The sequence below is a fragment of the Lagopus leucura genome, unplaced genomic scaffold, assembly GCF_019238085.1.
Source record: "Lagopus leucura isolate 7727_CA_CO unplaced genomic scaffold, USGS_WTPT01 Super-Scaffold_100159, whole genome shotgun sequence".
NCBI classification, from domain to species: domain Eukaryota; kingdom Metazoa; phylum Chordata; class Aves; order Galliformes; family Phasianidae; genus Lagopus; species Lagopus leucura.
The window spans coordinates 1419603-1438426 of record NW_024962335.1 but is presented as its reverse complement, the minus strand read 5'-3'; the positions used below and the strand labels follow the sequence as shown (position 1 = coordinate 1438426).

General features: G+C 35.8%; 1 protein-coding gene across 2 annotated transcripts in view; it reads right to left on the bottom strand.

Annotated features, from left to right (window-relative positions):
- Positions 1-16990, bottom strand: part of SYT1 (synaptotagmin 1) — a 214092-nt gene extending 197102 nt beyond the window's left edge. For both annotated transcript variants that reach the window (XM_042890075.1, XM_042890076.1), the window contains exon 1: positions 16929-16990. The gene's annotated coding sequence lies outside the window, so the exon portion shown is untranslated. The remainder of the gene's footprint in view (positions 1-16928) is intronic.
- Positions 16991-18824: the final 1834 nt, after the last annotated feature.

Genomic DNA, 18824 nt, shown 5'->3' with positions numbered 1-18824 from the left:
AGAAAAAGAGAGAAAAAGAGAGAAAAAGAGAGAAAAAGAGAGAAAAAAGAGAGAAAAAAGAGAGAAAAAAAGAGAGAAAAAAAGAGAGAAAAAAAGAGAGAGAAAAAAAGAGAGAGAAAAAAAGAGAGAACAGGAGATTATACAGTGATTATTTAACAGGGAATAAAATACTCCTCAATGGAAAATTTGTGAGAAGAGTAGCATCATGTAGAAAAATAAACACAGAATAAGGGAAGTGAAATTTACTTATTTATTTTAGAGAAAGCTGCCTTATCCAGCTGTTTGAATGTAATGCTTATTAAGTATCTAGCCATTTCTAGCAACAAAAATATAATAAGATTGATTATTTTTGACAGTAAAAGGATGACACAGCACCTTCTGGAACTTACTCTACATATCTATGTGGCCATTCTAGTTATTTCCTGCTTGAAAAATAGATATGAATTCCCTTTCAAGTTCATTAATATGACTAAAATCCAGACATGTTTTACATCTGTTTTTCCAGTGATTCAGAATGGATGCTTTCCAGATGGTTAAAGGATCTATGGGTGATAAAGAACTTTCATTTTGTTTGAATGGCAGTTTCAAATATATTTTTCATAATACAACCCAGTTTGTGCTTTCAGAAAGCAGCTGTTCTGAAAAGCTCTAAGGAGAGTATCTTTCCATGGATCTCATCTTGCACATTTTAGTCAGGAAATCCCTTCACTGGAGAGAAAAAAACCCACAAAAATATCAAGGTGTGTGAAATTACACTGACCTTGAATAAAACTTCCTTAAAATAAATATTTGAAAATAAAAATCAAATCATTTAAATATTATATTGAGAATGTCAGAGATTTGATTTAAAAATAACACTTATATTTCATATCACTTGGCTTGTATATTTTGCATATTAATTCAGGTTAAAACATGATACAACATGTATATCATGAGAACTATGAGATAATGATCATAAATTAAAACAAGGAAGTTCTAACTGGATATGAGGCTGAAATAAATGAATAAATCACAAAATGACAATTAAACATTGGCACAAGTTGCCCAGAGAGAATGCAGAATCTGTTCTGTGAGTTTTTTCCATACTTGTAACAGTGCTTTTGGGCAGGAGGTCAGGCTGAACGACTCTCAAGGTCCCTTCCAACTGAAGCGACAATGTGATTATGAGGTTTAAAGTCAAAAGAATTATCTCCATAGATCACTTATAGGAATGTTCTTTGGTTCCTTAAACACGTACATTTACCATAACGTCAGAAAGATACAAATTAGAAAAAAAGATGCAGTATTTTGATTGTACGTAAAAAAAGATACTGCTTTGCCAAAATTTTGTCTTTATTTAAAAAAGTTTTTCTTATTCTTATGTCAGAGTAACTTGTTGATCCCAGTTCTCCTTGTTCCATTGAGCACTGAAGGCCCAGTTGGACATTTCTGAATCTTTTCCCATGTTCCATGTTTCCCTTAAGTTCCCAATGCCCCACCTACCCTGCATTCTGACAAGGTATCACTTTCTCGACTCCCAGAATTGCCACTGAGAATTCACATTCTAGCATAAGTCTCTATTTTCTTTATTCCTTACTATACTTTTATTAATAAACCCATTGTATATTTTACTTTGAAAATCCTTGGATTCAGTTGGTCTTCCTTCACAGGGCATACAAGTCCCTCCGTCTGTGAGCATATATATATCTAATAAAAATTACTCAGTACATTTCAATTCACAATCGTAATACTAATGTTGCAATTATTTTTCTGTTTGAGAAAAATATAAACATTGAAAGTCATGACTTCCTAGATGAAATGAGGAAAAAGTATTATGACCAAGAAGTATTTCCTCATCCTCATAGCTTTATCATTTACCATCATCCTGAAATTACCACTACACCCCCTGTTAATGAGAATGCTTTATACTGAGATTTTGAATGAAAAATAAGACTCAAACAACTACGTGAAAAAGAATTGTATCTGTGCTCTGCTGGAAAAGCGTAGCTGTTGTAAGTATAAAATGATTCCTAAGCTTCAAAAATGAAATTAATAAAACAGTTACATAGAATATTTTATCACAGGTAATCACAAAAATAGGGATTTATTGTCCCAATACTTACATCCCTTGATGAAAAAGTGACAGGCACGACACACAGAATCATGGAATAGAATCATAGAAACACCAAGGTTGGAAAAGACCTGTAAGACCATCCAGTCCAACCATTCATCTATCACCAATAGTTCTCACTAAACCTTGTCCATGGACACAATGTCCAAATGTTCTTTGAACACCTCCTGGGTCGGTGACTCCACCACCTCCCTGGGCAGCCCATTCCAGGGCCTGAACACTCTTTCAGGAAAGTAGTATTTGCTAATGTCCAGTAGTGCTGATAATGAAATGAAGTATCTTCTTACTCGTATTTCTAACTAACAATAAAAGTAATGCTGCAAACATGAATAAATTCACATGTATCCAAACGGAAAAAAAAACCAACTCTCTGTACAACTTTTACTACTAAAATACTATTTAGAAATCACAAATCAAAAGTCTCAAAATCTTCTTGGAAAAAAAAAAATCAGAATTGTGATCAGCCTAAGCTTTAAGCTATTTGTTACTCTCCCCTAATTCTGCAACGATGTTTAATGCGCAGTTTCAGGGCAACGTAGGGCAGCTAAACAAACAAAAACTGACAGAGTTTTGTTTCATTTAGAAAAAACAGGGCAGTTGAATTTAATCTGTTTATTTTTCACATCATGTTAATAAGGTATTACAAATATAATAATCATATTACTACTATTATTAACAAGACAAACTTACATTTGTTATTAATGAAACAAAAAAGAACAGTAGCCTCTTATGACCAGCTTTCATGCAGGTTCTATTCTCACCACTGCAGTCTCCATGATGTGAATGATTTTAATAAAATTAGGTACATAATAAAAAAAGGCCCTGAGAGAAAAGACTAAAACTCTTATATGTATAATAGATGCTGTTTTAGAAAACAGTAACTGTCTCTCTAAAGGCATTTAGAGCTTACCATAAAACTTGGGGAAGTAAAAATAAACCATGAGAATGAACTGAAATGATTACTCTAGCCAGACAGAACTGCCCAACTTGGGAATCTAATCTTAGTGAAGCCAATAAAGATGCAGTACACAGGTGCAAAATATGTAGGCTAAGATTAATTTTGACTATCAAGGCTACCAATATACTTCTTACATTACTTCTTACAGCTAATTGTAATTAGCTGGTGGACACTTATCTGCCTGGAAGTAAGACTGCAAAAAAACTTTTGTTTTTAAAACTGCATAATTATTTGTAAGTAACCATGGGAACCAACTTAACCAAAACATCCTTTTAAGCAAAGCTTTCAATTATACATATATACTTCATCTCTTCTCTTCCAAAGCCTTTTCTTTCTTCCCCAGGCCTTGACATAAAATATTTATTTAGGTATAAAGAATGAATTTAACTTTCACTATGGAATGGAAAATAGCAGTGAAAGCAATAAGAACAGATCCTTTTAACAGCTGCATTCTACCCCCCACTGAAATTGAGATAATTATACACAGCCCACAAAACAACTGCAATATATAGTGACTTTTGATATAGGGCTTTCACCTATTGTTCCCACTTCTAATAAAGTCCATTATTCACTCCCTTTTATGTTCTGAAATTTCAAGAGACCATGAACATGCCCTACAGTAAACAGCATTTTAAAAACACAGTCATAAATTTTAAAAATAAAAAGCCACCTTTTCAAATGTCACTTGGAGAAGTTTACAGAATTACAGAATTTAACTCTTTTATATGGAAAGGTATTTTTGATTCTCATAGTATGTAGCTAGGATAACATGTTGGGATAAAATTTACATGTAGATATCACTGTTAAAAGACATAGAAATGAACTAATGTCTTATCCTATGATTTTAAATATCTAAATCACCAGTCTAGAGAAATCAGGCTTGATGAAACTGAATATTTATTAGTAGCCAGCAAGTGACAGAATGATGAACTAGAGGAAGTTAATTAATAAAACTCCTTCTTCTAGGTTATCTCTGATATGCATCTTTAATTAAAAAGCTAAAAATGTTAACTGTGTGTCATGACAGCTCTGCTGGGACAAACAGGTGGCATTTTAGTCGTTGTATTTCAAAGGCATCACATAATGCTTTGAATCTGACCTGAATCTTTTGCTCAGTCTCTGGGGAAGAGCCATCCTCTGGGCTCTCCTTAAGTAAGCTTAGCTCAGTTTAAAAAGGAGTATTATTGTAACCTGGGGGCGAACTGATTGCCTGTCTTGATAACATGCTATTCACTGCGAGCACCACAGAAAACACTGCGCATGTTTCCACAATCAGGCACATAGACAAATGCTTAAGCGCCAGGAAGGAGCAGGAGCAAACACAAGTAGATTGCAACGCATTACCTGACTTCCTGCCAGGTATATGACAGCTTAGCAGCTGTCTATCTGCCAGTGATGACAGAAACAGCCATTTTCCTTAAAGTGTGGGGTCTCCTGGCATGTACAGCGCTAATTAAAATTTCCTGAAGCTATTTTCAAGATCTAGAGTTTCTAGGTTTACAAGGATAGGCAATATGGATACTGAAATGATCTACTGAACATGTGCGCATCCAAATTCAATAAATAAACACAGAATAATCATTAAATATATAGAATCATAGCATCACCAAGGTTGGAAAAGACATACGAGATCATCCAGTCCAACCATCCACCTATCACCAATAGCTCTCACTAAACCATGTCCCTCAAACACAATGTCTAAACGTTCCTCGAACACCTCCAGGGTCAGTGATTCCATCACCTCCCTGGGCAGCCCATTCCAGTGCCTGACCACTCTTTTGGAAAAGTAGCATTTCTTACAGAACATACAAACTAAGATACATAACATCAAAAATAATGTCAATCAAGTATAAATGAACAGGGAAAAAAAAACACACACACAAGGAAAAGAAAGAATAAAAAAGAAAAAAATACCAAAATAACCAAGAAGAAAAACTAACATAATTGAAGGGAGTAAGAGCCACTAGAACAGCTATCATCTTTTTTAGCAAGCAGGCAGCTTCTTCTAGCCAGTAGTCACATCTTACCTCGCAACAACTATTAACTTCTGTGGAAACGTGCTTTATACTTCACTGAACAAGAGGAACTGCCTTCTCTTGGAAAATTAAATAAGAGTTTTGTGAAAAGCCACTAGGGAACTGGAGTATCTAGCCACAAAACTTCCCCATATCGGCAAGCATTTCTCAAATGAACACTTCTGTAGATTGTGAGTTGTGCCAAAAAGAATTTAAAAAACATATTTAAAAAAGATATGTCTGTAACTTTCAGCCCACAGAGAAGCATCACTGGCCCAGCAGCAATAGATAATGGCAAGGAAACCAAACTACAAAGAAAAAAACACAACTAAGAGACAGAAGATTGTGAATACCAAGGAAAATGTATTTGTAGACATTAAATAGACAGTGAAGTCCAGCTACACAGAAATACATACACCCTCTTTTGTAGTCAAGTTACTCAAGCATGCATTGCTTAAAGGTACTGAAAACGAATGATGTGCAGCTCTCCCAAACCCTACTGAATTATAATTACTTATAACAGTATACAGAAAAATCGTATACAAGACACACGTGTAACAAACATTAGTATAAGCCACAGACATCTAACTGTAAACACATCTGAGATGGCATTCTACGTTATTTCAACAGCAAACATTGCTTACAGATCAGACACCATTTGTTACTGCCAAACACTCATTTATTTATTTATTTTTTTTAACCAGGCACACTGTAAAAGAAAAATGTAAAGCATTCTGAATGGCTACTTTTATTAGGGTAGAAGTGACAGACCTTCTACAGAAAATGTACAGAAGGTCATGGTAACTGTAAGGGAAAAATGACAACCAGCAATTTTTCATTAGGGTATCTGAAGGAGCTTACTGATCTTGTTCATATTTTGACAGAAATATCAGGTGCGTTCTTCGAGTGCATTCTTCTATTTTTTGTCGCTGCTTTTGTTTACCAATATAGCTAACCAACACAGCTATTCTTCTCACTATACCTTTTCTACATTTTTAGGAGCTTAAGAACATCGTTCTCAAGCCTCTTCTTTTCTTACATACAGTACTATTACCTCTTACCTTATATCATGAAGTTGCATATATTTATCACTTTCGCAGTGTTAGTTTCTGCTCATTCTTATTTCTTTAATTTCAATCTCTTAGGCTCTCTGAGAGAAACTGAGGGTATCAGTTTCATCAAATATTAGAAGACCAACTAACCCAGTCAGAGAAGAGGTAACAACACATGTGTTAAGGACCTTTAATAAATGCAGTTAATATGGAGATTCCTTTTTTAACATACATAACTGTGATATTTCATCCTTCTTCTCTGCATTAACACTGCAAGTCCCTAATTGGTTCTTTTTTGTCTAGCTCAATGTACCATATTTACTAACTATAAGTGGCCTAGAAAATTTCTAGTCCCTGAAAAACAAAAGTGCAAATCATTTCTACTGCCACCACACTAAGACCAAGCATGAAAACCGGCCTTAAGAAGAAAACCAACATGAGAGGTGATGAATGCTTTTATTCAGCAACATTCAGATATTTTCTGTTCTCACATTTTTGGACTTTGTCTTGGTACGAGTCATGTGCTTGCTTTCTTATTACATCTAAAACTCTAACTGGAGCCTGGGGTTCATTGTCTCCTCCTGCTTAATTCTATGAGAAGTACTAATTGTATTTCAATTCACTTGTAAAAAAAAAAAAAAGCTTATACACATAACCTTAATCATGTGAAAATTATTTCTAAATTCACTCTTTGAGAAGACTCCCATAAGGCAGGTTGCACTGTAGTGTGTTACCAACTGACACAGCTCAGTTCATTTTAAATCTGAGTTTCAAGTTCTTAAATGAATTGTCCAATTACCCTGTCATAATTTTCATAGGCATCTTCTGCTAAAGAAGTTGTGACAGCACTTATATTGTATCCCTAATAAACTGATGAAGCAACATTTTGGAAACCAGAAATATGCAAGGCTGAACAGGGCCACATGCATGCTGGTTCACCTGAAAGCCACTCATTACATTTAGTCACAGCAATGCTAAATGCTACAGAAATGACTTTACTCAAATCTCAATCAACTTCATGTAGAATCCCCAGAGAATGCTTTAATGTCTCCTAGTAGCTGTGATGTTTTAAAGCAGCAATGATTCACAGCTGTCATGCAGCTTTTACACTATGAACTGCCTTCCTTGTACCAAGCAACTCGTGACATTCTCTAATTTACAGTCTCTTTTCTGCCTTTATTTACCAACATATTAACTCACAAAACTGGTTTATTGGTCAGTAAACAGCCTGCTCAACAGTTTTTACTGAAGTCTCTCTCTATACGCACGCGCACACACACACACTTAAAGCCTCCTATTGCACAGAAATGGGAATGCTGTTTCTGGAAAAAATAGTGGCTTGCCTGATTATCCAGTTGCATTTTCAGTGTTGCATCTGTACCACTCATTTGACTGATAGTCGCACTTTGGTGTTGCTGTTTTGGGGAAGCTAACGCTGAAGAGATGCTATAGCCTCAATTTATTTCATCGTAATAAATAAGAGGACACTTAGGATTAATAAAATGAAGTTTTATTTCTTTGGTTGGTAGAAACAAGCAGATCATTCGAATAAACCTCCATGGTTTCAGAATCTTATCAGAATATTTCTGGTCTTGTATACTGAATCTTAGAGACCCCATTTCAGAAGCCTTTTACTATGTTTTTAGTAATATACTTTTACTCATTTAAAACTCCTAACATTCATTTTCTCTGAGAAAAAGAAACCTTTTCTGGGGCTTCTGGTTGATTTCTTTTGAATCAGCACAGGAGCTTCAGCTGAGAGGAAGCTATTTGACAACTAAGAACATAATGTTCCAGCAAAACAGAGAAAAAGGGAGAGAGAGACACAGCAAGCACAAGAGGGAGAAAGAAAAAGCACTCATACCTGCATGCTAAAAGAAAAAGAAGAACTTTTTTTTTTTTATTGCAAAATAGCTAATCAGCAAAAAACAGCAGCTCTTCAGACAGATCAAAACTAGCATGCAATACACAGATAAATTAGGGAAAGTACTATATACTAAAGTTAAGGGTTTAACTACCTGCAAAAGGGCAGTGAGATAATATATTCATGGATCATCTCTAAGTAAAGAGTTCTGTCTGAGGCAATGTAAGCTGCTGCCTCCTGCCATAGTGCACAGACCAGGAAGCAGCTCCAGAAACAAAGCTACAAAAAAAAGACTGTTTGGGAGGAAGGAATGTCCATGCAACTCCAAGCTGACGTCAAAGAGCACACTTGGAGCAGATACAAAAGTCCAGTTCACTCACTGTTCACAACAGCAAGATACCTGGGCATCAGGAGGAAGAAATATATAAGCAAAAACAGCTGCTCACTCTGCCAAGATACCTGGCTGTGCCACATCCTATGATGATGGGAATGGGCACTGTTCCAGCCAGAGTACCTCTTTGCAGGGCCAGGCACAGCCTCCTCACAGAACTCCAGAAGACGTGAGATGAAAGAAGACCTACTTTATCCCTGTTGTCTTGCTTTTGTAAGTATTGTTAAGAAGATAAGGGACAATAGAAATTTCAAGAAAACAAGTGGGGTAACTGTGGGACATGAGAGACTTTTTCAAGAGGACTGCAGGTCGAGGTAGCCTAGAAAGAGAACAAAGATTGAAGCTGAGCTGCAAAGAAGAGAGTAGTGAAGGGCAAAACAAGGGTATATAAATAAAAATGAAACGCAAAAGAACCATCAGAAACAATATAGAGCTAAATGTTATGGTAGTATGAAGCAGATTAGGGTAATTATACCACTGATTTACTCTTCCCTATCCCCATGTCATTATTCAGGCTTTATCTGTAAAGTCTGCTGCATTTCCCAGAAGGATGAATAAGGAAGGCAGGGAGAGCTTATATTAGTATATTATAGTATATATAGTATATTATAATATATATTAGTATATTATATTATTTATAAAAAAATCCAGCAAGGAACTCTGATGTTTGCAGAATCTGCTCACAGACTTACACAGGCATATACCAAGTGAACCAGTATTTTGTTTTCTAAGTCACATTTAACAACAGGAACAATCTCGGCTTCTTTTTAGCACACATAAAAAAATAATACAATGGCATCTTCTAAGAAGTATGCTCTATTGGACAAACCAATATTCAGAACAGCCTCAGAATCTGAAATGGTAATGGTAAGTAATAGCAGTACATAGATCTGCAGCTCTTCAAGGTCTTTGCAATATTGTGATGATATTTCTTGCTCATTCTTTTCTTGCTATTAGCATTCCATTCAAAATACTATCAATGTCACTACAGAGTGAAGGAAAATGTCATGAGGAAAGGATCGCTATACTAACTGAAAGCTGGTTAACTGAATCTTTTTTGGAAAAATACTATTTAAATTTTAAACAAGAGAAACACACGAAGGAAAAACAAACTTCCAGCAATCACATCAAAAAAATACTGATCTATCAGTCACAAAGTACAGCCCAACTACAGAAGGGAAAGCACAGATTTCACACTGTCGCAGAATGACATAAAGCTGTGAAAGCCATTGTGTAAGATCCAAGATTGGGCAGGACAGCATTGCACAGCTATCCACATGCTTGAAGTCACTGATTCATCTTCAGAGGCAATTAGTGCATGCAAAATTCTACTTGTCACTCAATATAGCAATCCTGCTCAGCAGATTATTAATATAAAGGACAATTATTTCTTCCAATGGAAACAATCTTAAAAATATATGTGAAAATTTTACATACAGACAGCTTGTGAAACTTTTTTGTACTACTGTTGGCCTACAACCTATATACAACATGCCTTTTTTAAACAACTGTTTTTAAAAGGGACTCAGGTTTCAATTTCTTTTGGTGTTAACTACTATTAATAAATGGATATGAAATTAATCTGTTAAAGACTAAGGTGTGGACTGGTTCCAGAGTGCAACTGGAGAGTATACAAAGGCCATATCTCCAGGCACTGAGAGGCACTGCAAATAGGCAAAATTTAGAGAAAATACGAAATCGACAATGCTGAGACATAACAATTCCTTGCTGTACCAATAGCTGCGTACTGCAAACATTTAGATCTTTCTGAAGAGCAAATGGCTTTATATATAATCAGCCAGTGCTTCTATTTTCCTTAAGAAATATCTAAGTGCATAATTACAAAGTTTAGATGTAATTCCCATTTTAAAACCTCAATGCATATTTGCCCAATAGACCATAACTCTCCAAAAGGAATCATTGTTATCTCCAGGATAAACTATTAACAGTTAAATAGCTAGTAGTTAAATAACTAATAGTTTAATGCACTTTAAAAGTCCCTAAAATTATTTTCCCTGAAGTAGAATTAGATCTTTAAATAAACTCTGTTGGTGTTAAGCATTTCATTTAATGATTCAAGCACTGAGACATACTTCTAAGAGCAAAATCCCATTAAAGATGGTTAAGGTTGTACACTCCAAATGACATCTTACTCCTTTTTTTCTTATCTTTCTTCCTAAAACAAATGTTTTCACTGGGCATCACAAGTTACAAGGATGAGTAAAATCGGCTTATGGTATAAATGCAGCTTGGGCACTATTTTTGTTAGAAATGAAAAGGTATTGGGAGACCGATTATAGGAAAGATCAAAGTATACTGCTGTACAGTACTGGCAGAGACCTCCAGGCTATCATGTGTCTAGGATTGCCAGACTACAATAAATATTTGGAAGCTATCTCTGAAAGCTTCCACTCCTGGATCCATGTGACTGCATGAGAATCTCACCTTTCAATGAAAAATGCACTTCAAATCTTTAGACTTTGGAGAGACTGAAGCACGGTCATGGAAATCAGGAAGTGATGAGAGAAATTCCCAAATATATGGCTCACTTAAAAAACAATCTTAATGGCTTTCATGGTTAACTAAAGCATGTTTCCAGTTGAGATTAGAAACATGGCCTATATGTTATGTGCATTACAACCACCATGTTCAGAAATGGAATCATAGCATCACCAAGGTTGGAAAGGACTACTAAGATCATCCAGTCCAACCATCCACCCATCACCAATATTTCCCACTAAACAATGTCCCTCAGTACCTAAAGGTTTCTTGAACACCTCCAGGGTCGGTGACTCCTCCACATTCCTGGGCAGCCCATTCTAGTGCCTGACCAGTCTCTCAAGAAGCAGCATTTCCCAGTGTCCAAACTGAATCCCCCCTGGCACAACTTGAAGCCATTCTTAGTCCTATTGCTATGTGTGCGACTAGTCACGACTAGTGAATATATTGACCAAATTTGGTAAAACAGACCTTGTACAGAGGCTCCTCTTATGGGAAAACCACATCTTTGCTTCTTTAGCTTAGTACAAAATTGAAAGTACAGCAGCAGAAGCACACAGCAGTTCCACTACCTTTATATTCAATATATTCTAGTGAATTCCAAAATTATTGATGATTTTATGCAATAAAAATACCTGAAAAAAAAAAGAACTTGCTATATTAATTTCCCATGACTGAACCAAGGAATTTTCCCAATTCTTCATTTTGAATTTTCCTAGTACTTATTGTAAGAAGAAAAATTCAAAGCACATTTTTGTACATTTTGGTAATCAAGATAAATATATAAGTTCTATATCATAAAATATATTTTAAATCTGGTATACATTCAATCAAGTCAGTGCTGTCAATATACTAGTTACTTAAAGATATCACTACATACAGATCAAAGATAATGAATCTTTTTATTATTGGATTGACTTACTTGAATGAGTTTCGTTCACATAAGAAAAGCTGTCAAAATGTGATGTTTATGATAGCTATATGTCTTCAAAATAAGACTTACAGCGTGAAACTTTGAAAGAAATAAATAAACAAGGCCATCACTGAAGAACAAACTCATACTTGGAGATGATCCAAAGTGTTACTCAGCTAGCACCAACTACATATGTGGGAGTCACCTTAATCTTTATGTGTGTTATCACTTGTATCATCTTAGCTATTTTTTGAATTAATCATAAATGCCAAATATCTGAGTTAATTAAAAAAAACTGTATCCTTCCAGTTCCTAATCAAAGTTACATCACTACAAGAACAGTGACAGAATTGGCTATCTCTACTGCTTTACAAAATGGTGGCTGGAATTCACCTATCATGAACTGGTAGTCTTTAAATGAGGATTGTGCAAAGATAGTAAGAATCACAAACAAAAGGTAAGTATTGACTAAAACTCTCTTTCACAAGAAAGAACACAAAAATGTCACCCAGAAGCATGCAACATGGGAGATGTCAACGCCTGACTACTTAAGACAAGAGTAGTTGTCAACATCAGCAAAGCTGCACTGTGATGACACAGTAATTCTTACAGAGAGATTTTAATCACAAATACTAAGTACGACTGTTAACTAAAAGGTAAAAAAAAATAATAATAATTGAAACAAATAATCGATCTCCCCACATATAACTCAGAGGCATAATAAAAAGTGTAAAAGAAAGGGAAACTTAAAGGTAAAAATTCTTTCTTATGTGGACTACAGAAGCTGTTGATTATACTAGATTCCTGGGAGTTGCCACAGTAACTGTTTAAAGAGGCCAGCATGCACACTATGATTTAATGCAAAATAAACCTCTTTTAAATGAAGAGCTGAATGTGATTCTGAAAGATCCTGATCATTTAAAAAAAAAAAACAAAAAAAAAAACCAGCAAAGTTGATATTCCATGTAATGCCCAAACATAGCAAATTATAGTACAAGAACACAGCACATAAGAAAATGCTTAAACATTAACCCTGTAACTGAAATTGTCTTGTGAAATTCCAACAACGCTAGCAAAGATTTTGTGTTTGAAACTTAATGTGCAAAGGTGGCTTAAAGCCTACTGCAGTAGCATCAGCCAATGCTTTTGGCTTGTACACTTAAAAAGGTGCTCATTTGCTATTTTTTCATAGATGTTGAAGCAGTTATCAGTTATGCATGTTTCAGAATAAATAATTACACTAAGATTGAAAAATGGATCATGCATCACAGATTTGAAATACAGAACTTCCAAGTAATAGACAAAATATCCACCAATAACTTATTTAAATGGTTAAATTCCTAGCTGAAAAAAAAAAATAAGATTACATGACTTCTGAGGCACTTGGAAAACACATCATTTGAAAATGTGTCTAGAAAGGTATGTGTTTACCAATTGAAGAAAAAACTGAGAAGCTGCAGAAGATAAATTAAATAGTAGAGAGTAATCACTCACAGTGCTAAAATGATAGATGACAACTAAACTGAAGCCCCAGGGAAGCACATACACAGAGCCATTTTGCAAAATTAGGTTGCATAACTAGCATATCTCAAAGCACTACAGAATCTAAATCCGTGTCAGAGATCTCACATTAAAAAATGCAAAGCTGTAGCTCTAATATACAATCAATATAAAAAGGAAAAATCAGGTTCTGAGGCACAGAATTGTAAGCCAAAGAGTCACAGAGAATATAGCACTCTGATGAGTCTTAACATCTTAACCAAAACAGAGACAAAACTAAAAACAATCCTTACATCATGCAAATGTTACTAAACACTTTCACAGAAATTCATACTTCCACTGTAGAAAAAAACGAATTAATGTAGAAGAGAAACTAATTTAGGGGAAGACCTCATTAAAGAATTCAGGTAGTGTGAATGCTCAAATGAACTCTTTTATCCAAGCCTGCAGTATATGCACATGAATTTTAATGGGCAATGAGAAAACCTGGGAGCACAGGGAATGAGGGCACTTCCATGCTGCTTCTAGATTATTGCACTGCAATGAAAGATTGAAATTGCAACGTAAGGGAAGATTATTGTGATTAACAGAGAACGTTCAGAAACCATAGGCTCATTTCCGTTTGAAGGCTCATCAATTCAACTTTTACAAAACTGACCCTTCCAAACCCAAGGAACTTCTCATTTAGCTGCTTCGTCTCTGGTACATTACATACCTCTGGATATAAAATGTGGAATGGTACAATATCAAACACAGCAGGTGTCTGAAATACCTTTTAGGATAAACAATGACAACACTGCATGCTCGTGAGATAATGATAACTGTAATATGAGCTTAGTTCCTCTCCAAGTACTGGGGTCACACCACCCATACAGTCATTCTCAGCAAGTCCAACCTTCTCCAGGCCAACGGCAGGAGAGCACAGCTGGGCCGTTCCTTTTGAGTTAGCTGTTCATCTGTGCAGTCTCCTAATTCATGTCACTTTACTTGAATTTGCCTTTATTGCAAAAGAAAGCTGAAAAAGTTGACAGCCACCAAAGACAGAAATTATAACAAACTAAAGTATGTGGCAGATTAAGTTTGATTGCTGCTAACTACTTTTTCAGAAAGCTTACAGCCAGATTTCTTCCCTCCTCCACAAGGGACTGATCTTTTGCAGCATTCAACACAGACAAAGACTCTTGCATTTAAAATAAAAATAAGAACTATTTAAACCCATCAAATATATTTTGCTTATATAAGACCTTAAATAATTTTATCTTCTTTCTGTATCTGGAATCCAGTAGGTTTGCCTTTGGCATTGGATATTTTATAATTTTGCTTTTATTTCAGGAAAACAATTGAGAAAAACATTTTAAAATGAGGACAATTCATCGATTCCAGTGTCAGAAGAATGATTCATAGCTTAGTGTATGAAAAAACATGCAGTTTACAAGGATGGTTTGAAGCAGGCTCAAAGGTAGCACACATGAACATGGTGAAAGTATAGCCTGATTCAAGCTGGTAACATTGCTTCTCACTGATGATGGATGAAAGTTAAATGCCATTTTATTTCTGTTTTATTATTCTAATTTCCCATGTATATTCCAAAGAGAGTATTAAATAAATTACACATTACAAATGTTAAATAACCACAGTACAGTTTCATTTCTGTAATTATATATTCATTGTTAGGTCATTTGAGGTTTATAATCATAATGCCATGACTGATAAAATTAACTGATGGACACTATGAAAAGGTTCCATCAACCTATTCTGCCAGCAGAAGAGAGAGAATTTGTATGAGATGGAGTACCAATAAGAGTTGATTAATTTTTTTTCCACTGTACACAAATAAATCCATGCTATTCTAAAACAGCTGCCTGTGAGTTCTGGCCACTTGACAGAGGAATAATAGAGAAAATGTCTGAGTGTCTGCAATAATGACATTTGCTTTCTACAAACAGGCCTAAAATGACCTTGGAATTTTTTATATTCATGTATCATATGATTTCCATGAATTGCTTGAAATTGCTATTATTTATACATGTTTCTATCAGTAATCTGCTGCCAAAACTTCAGAACCTGGGCAATAGCATAACTGCTTTGTTTTGAAGATACCCCATGCATCAAACAACAACTCTCCAAACTTCCAGCATAGCTTTCCACTAGTAAAAACTGTTGGAGATGATGTATATTACTATATATTGCAACCCTTCACAAAATCCTCAGACACAGTATAGGGCATTATTCAGAGCAGTATTATCCAGTAACACCAATAATGCTTTGGTGTGCAGTGTTTCATGCTAGAGATAGCAAGCTCAAAGCTTTCCAAGGATATGCATTCCACAAAGCAGAAACATCCTGCAAGGCAGTTCTGCAAACAAGAAGATGACTCTGTGTGGGAGATGTGAGGAAATGCTATGAAGTTGGAGCAGGTTAGTTGTGTAGGTATAGAAGTGGAAAGCTATAGGGTGAACAGAGCTATGATGCATGCATGAAATATAAACAGCATACATAAAAATGTATGTTTCATTATAAGCCTAATTAAATGCCTACTGGTAGTTTGGTGCATTGTATAAATAACTGTAGATATAAAGTATCAATTTTTCAAAAAAGTATTACACTGCCCTCAGGTTCAGATAAATGTCACACTTTCCTTTCATGATGTCTGATGAAACGGAACATTGAAATTCATCATTGATCAGAGCAGTTCCTTCAGTTTTACTGTCAACCATATACACTATAAGTAGAATGGTGTTGAATAGCACTTACTCTCTGCATACTACATACTGTCCACTACCTTCTTAAACAAAGTTGCAATGTCTATTAGCACATAACACAGAGGAACTATTAAGTGTAAACTGTTAATAGAAATACCTTAATTCACATTCATCAGTTTTGGTTCTTGAAAGACATTACTGCCTTTCATTACCCAGTAATGTAGTTCAAACATACATGCTACTGCTTTTCCCAGGGCAGTAAAAGCAGCATGTGTTCTCTGCTGTATCCCAACTGATACTTCACCAGGAATCTGAGATGTTTTTCAGATGACTACATCAGTAGCATCCTCCACAACACAAACACGGCTCGTTCTCATGGTTCATTCTCTTCACAGCCCATGCAGACAAACACTGTAAGCTTGCAGGCAATTGCTCATATTGGGCAGTGAATGTATAGCTCTGACCAGTGCAATTCAGAATAATTAATCATTGATTAGGTGGATAACACGAAGCCATAAAACTCTCTCACATATCCCCCCAACAGGATCTGACTATTATATTGATCCAAAATCTAACTACTCCTCTGCAAAATTCCAGGTGTGAGCAAACGTTAGTGTCATACTACTTTAACATAGTAGCTTCTAGTGTTACAATTCACTTCTACCCAGAAGAAAAAATCAATTGCAATATTTTCAGTATGGGCAGTGAAGAAGGTACAGTGCATGGATTATCTGGGCCTCTTACCTAAGATGATTATAGGATTAATAAAAGCCTACTCCCGTGACATGAAACTGAGTTGAATAAAGGGAGAGATGCTCACTGCAGTCATTTTTTACACTTGCTAAAAGAACTGTGAACAGAAAAAACATGAAAATGGAAGTACAGGCAATGATCAATTTCAGAATATGTAGTCAGTTCACTTACTGTTCACAATGCAGACTGTTTGCTCAGCTTTCTTCTCTTTGTTTACTCACGATTCCACTTTTCTGTAAGAAAAACAAATAGATGCATTTATCATCCACGTAAAATTAATTAGTTGGTTTCATTTGTAGCAAAGAAGTTTACCATTTTTATATAAAGCTTTGGTTTACTCCAAGATTTGAAGCCTTGGGTTTTGTGAAAGATCCCAGAAAAAAAGAAAATCCATACAGCTCCATTTCCTTAAAAAAACATACTTGCTACTCTTACTTAGACCAATAGAAGCAGACATGGGGAATCCACAGGTTCTGGAGGACAAATCCCTTTTGAAACCTCACCCAAATTCTGGGCACCTGATTTGCATCTGAACACCTGTGGCTCTCCCCAGTTCATAAAAAAAGGCAGATTTTCACATTCACCACACTAGCAATCTTCTGTTCAAAACTAATTCATCAACCCTAGCTGGATTATCCCATGAGGCCGAAGAGGTAAGGAAGAAGCAACGTGTACCTCCAAGGACAGCCACAGCCCTCCACTGCTTCCAAAGAGCAGGGGAATGGGCAGCAGAGGGGTGTTTGATTCTTCACTCCCACTGCTTCGTGCAGACAATTACCATCATAAGTAACGATCACAGCACACCAGCTGCTGAGTCTTTGGCAGTTTACAACATCACAGCAGAGATGAATTTTAAGGCAGGATTTGAAGGAACACAGCATACTGGCTTTGCAGATTTTTACTATTAACAGTTTTCTCGAATAAAGGCTGTGTGAGAAAAGGGAGAAAATTGGGACTGATGTGCAAAAAGGGTTGCAGTAAGGGCAGCAGTGATGTGAAAGAGCAGGCAGGATCAAACTGTGATGATACTTAAGGGCAAAGATGACTAATTTGTTCAATGTGGTTAAAAAAGGGAGGCAAATGAACAGTTCTCAAGATAGGTAAATGTATTTTCAATTTTACATCAACTTTTTCAGATGAGAACAAAATTGTGATTACCTGCAATTGTCAAAGTACATCACATCGACTCTTACTCTGCACTTTAAAAAAGTCAAATTGTGATCAACAACACTCTAAATTAACTCAGCAACCAACCATCTTTAATGACCCAAACAATAAAATATTCAGAACATAATTGATTTAAAAATCTATTTTTCCCTTCTTTTTGATAGCAAGTTAATGTAGTCCTCTTTATGGTTCCTTCAGTACCCAAAATATCCCAGAAAATACTCATTTTCATATTAGTCTACTGAAAATACCCATTAGGCAACACGTGTTTCTGCTGTGGACTATAAGGTCCGTGTGTCTGAAGCAAGTCTGAAGCAGACTGTATTATTTTGATATTCACTTTTAAACTTTCTAAAACTATATGGATTAGCTCTTCTAAGTGTCTACTTTGTTATGCCCTAGAGATCCATAAAGAGTTGTGGAGCTATCAAACAGTGTGAAGTTAGCAGGATGATGCTAAGAAATCCCTGTTTTGAAAGGGTTTTTAATAATTCAGATACTGATGCATAACACAGCTCTGGGTTAAAGTTACTTATTTCCTAGGATTTGTAAGACAGCTGGCCTGGTGCTCCTTATCAGCTGTACAAAATGGAGTGGTACAGGCTGTAAAAGACCTGCTCTACTACTGTACTCAAATGCCTACTGAACGGATCCAACACAAATTTTGCCTCTCCCTGCTATCCACGTCCTCCCAAACTGAGGGATCTGAAATTCAGATCTATTCAGTGAGAGGTTTAAATCAAAAGATCTAATCCCAACCTTCTCCCAGGGTTCAGAACCAAGGTGTTGGTTCAGGTCCCTGCACACATCTTGCATTTGAATAGAGGTAGCTCCAAGTGCCTTAAAGAAATTAACACAGAGAGTCACACCTGCTCTGCAGCACACTGTCTCAATCTTTCC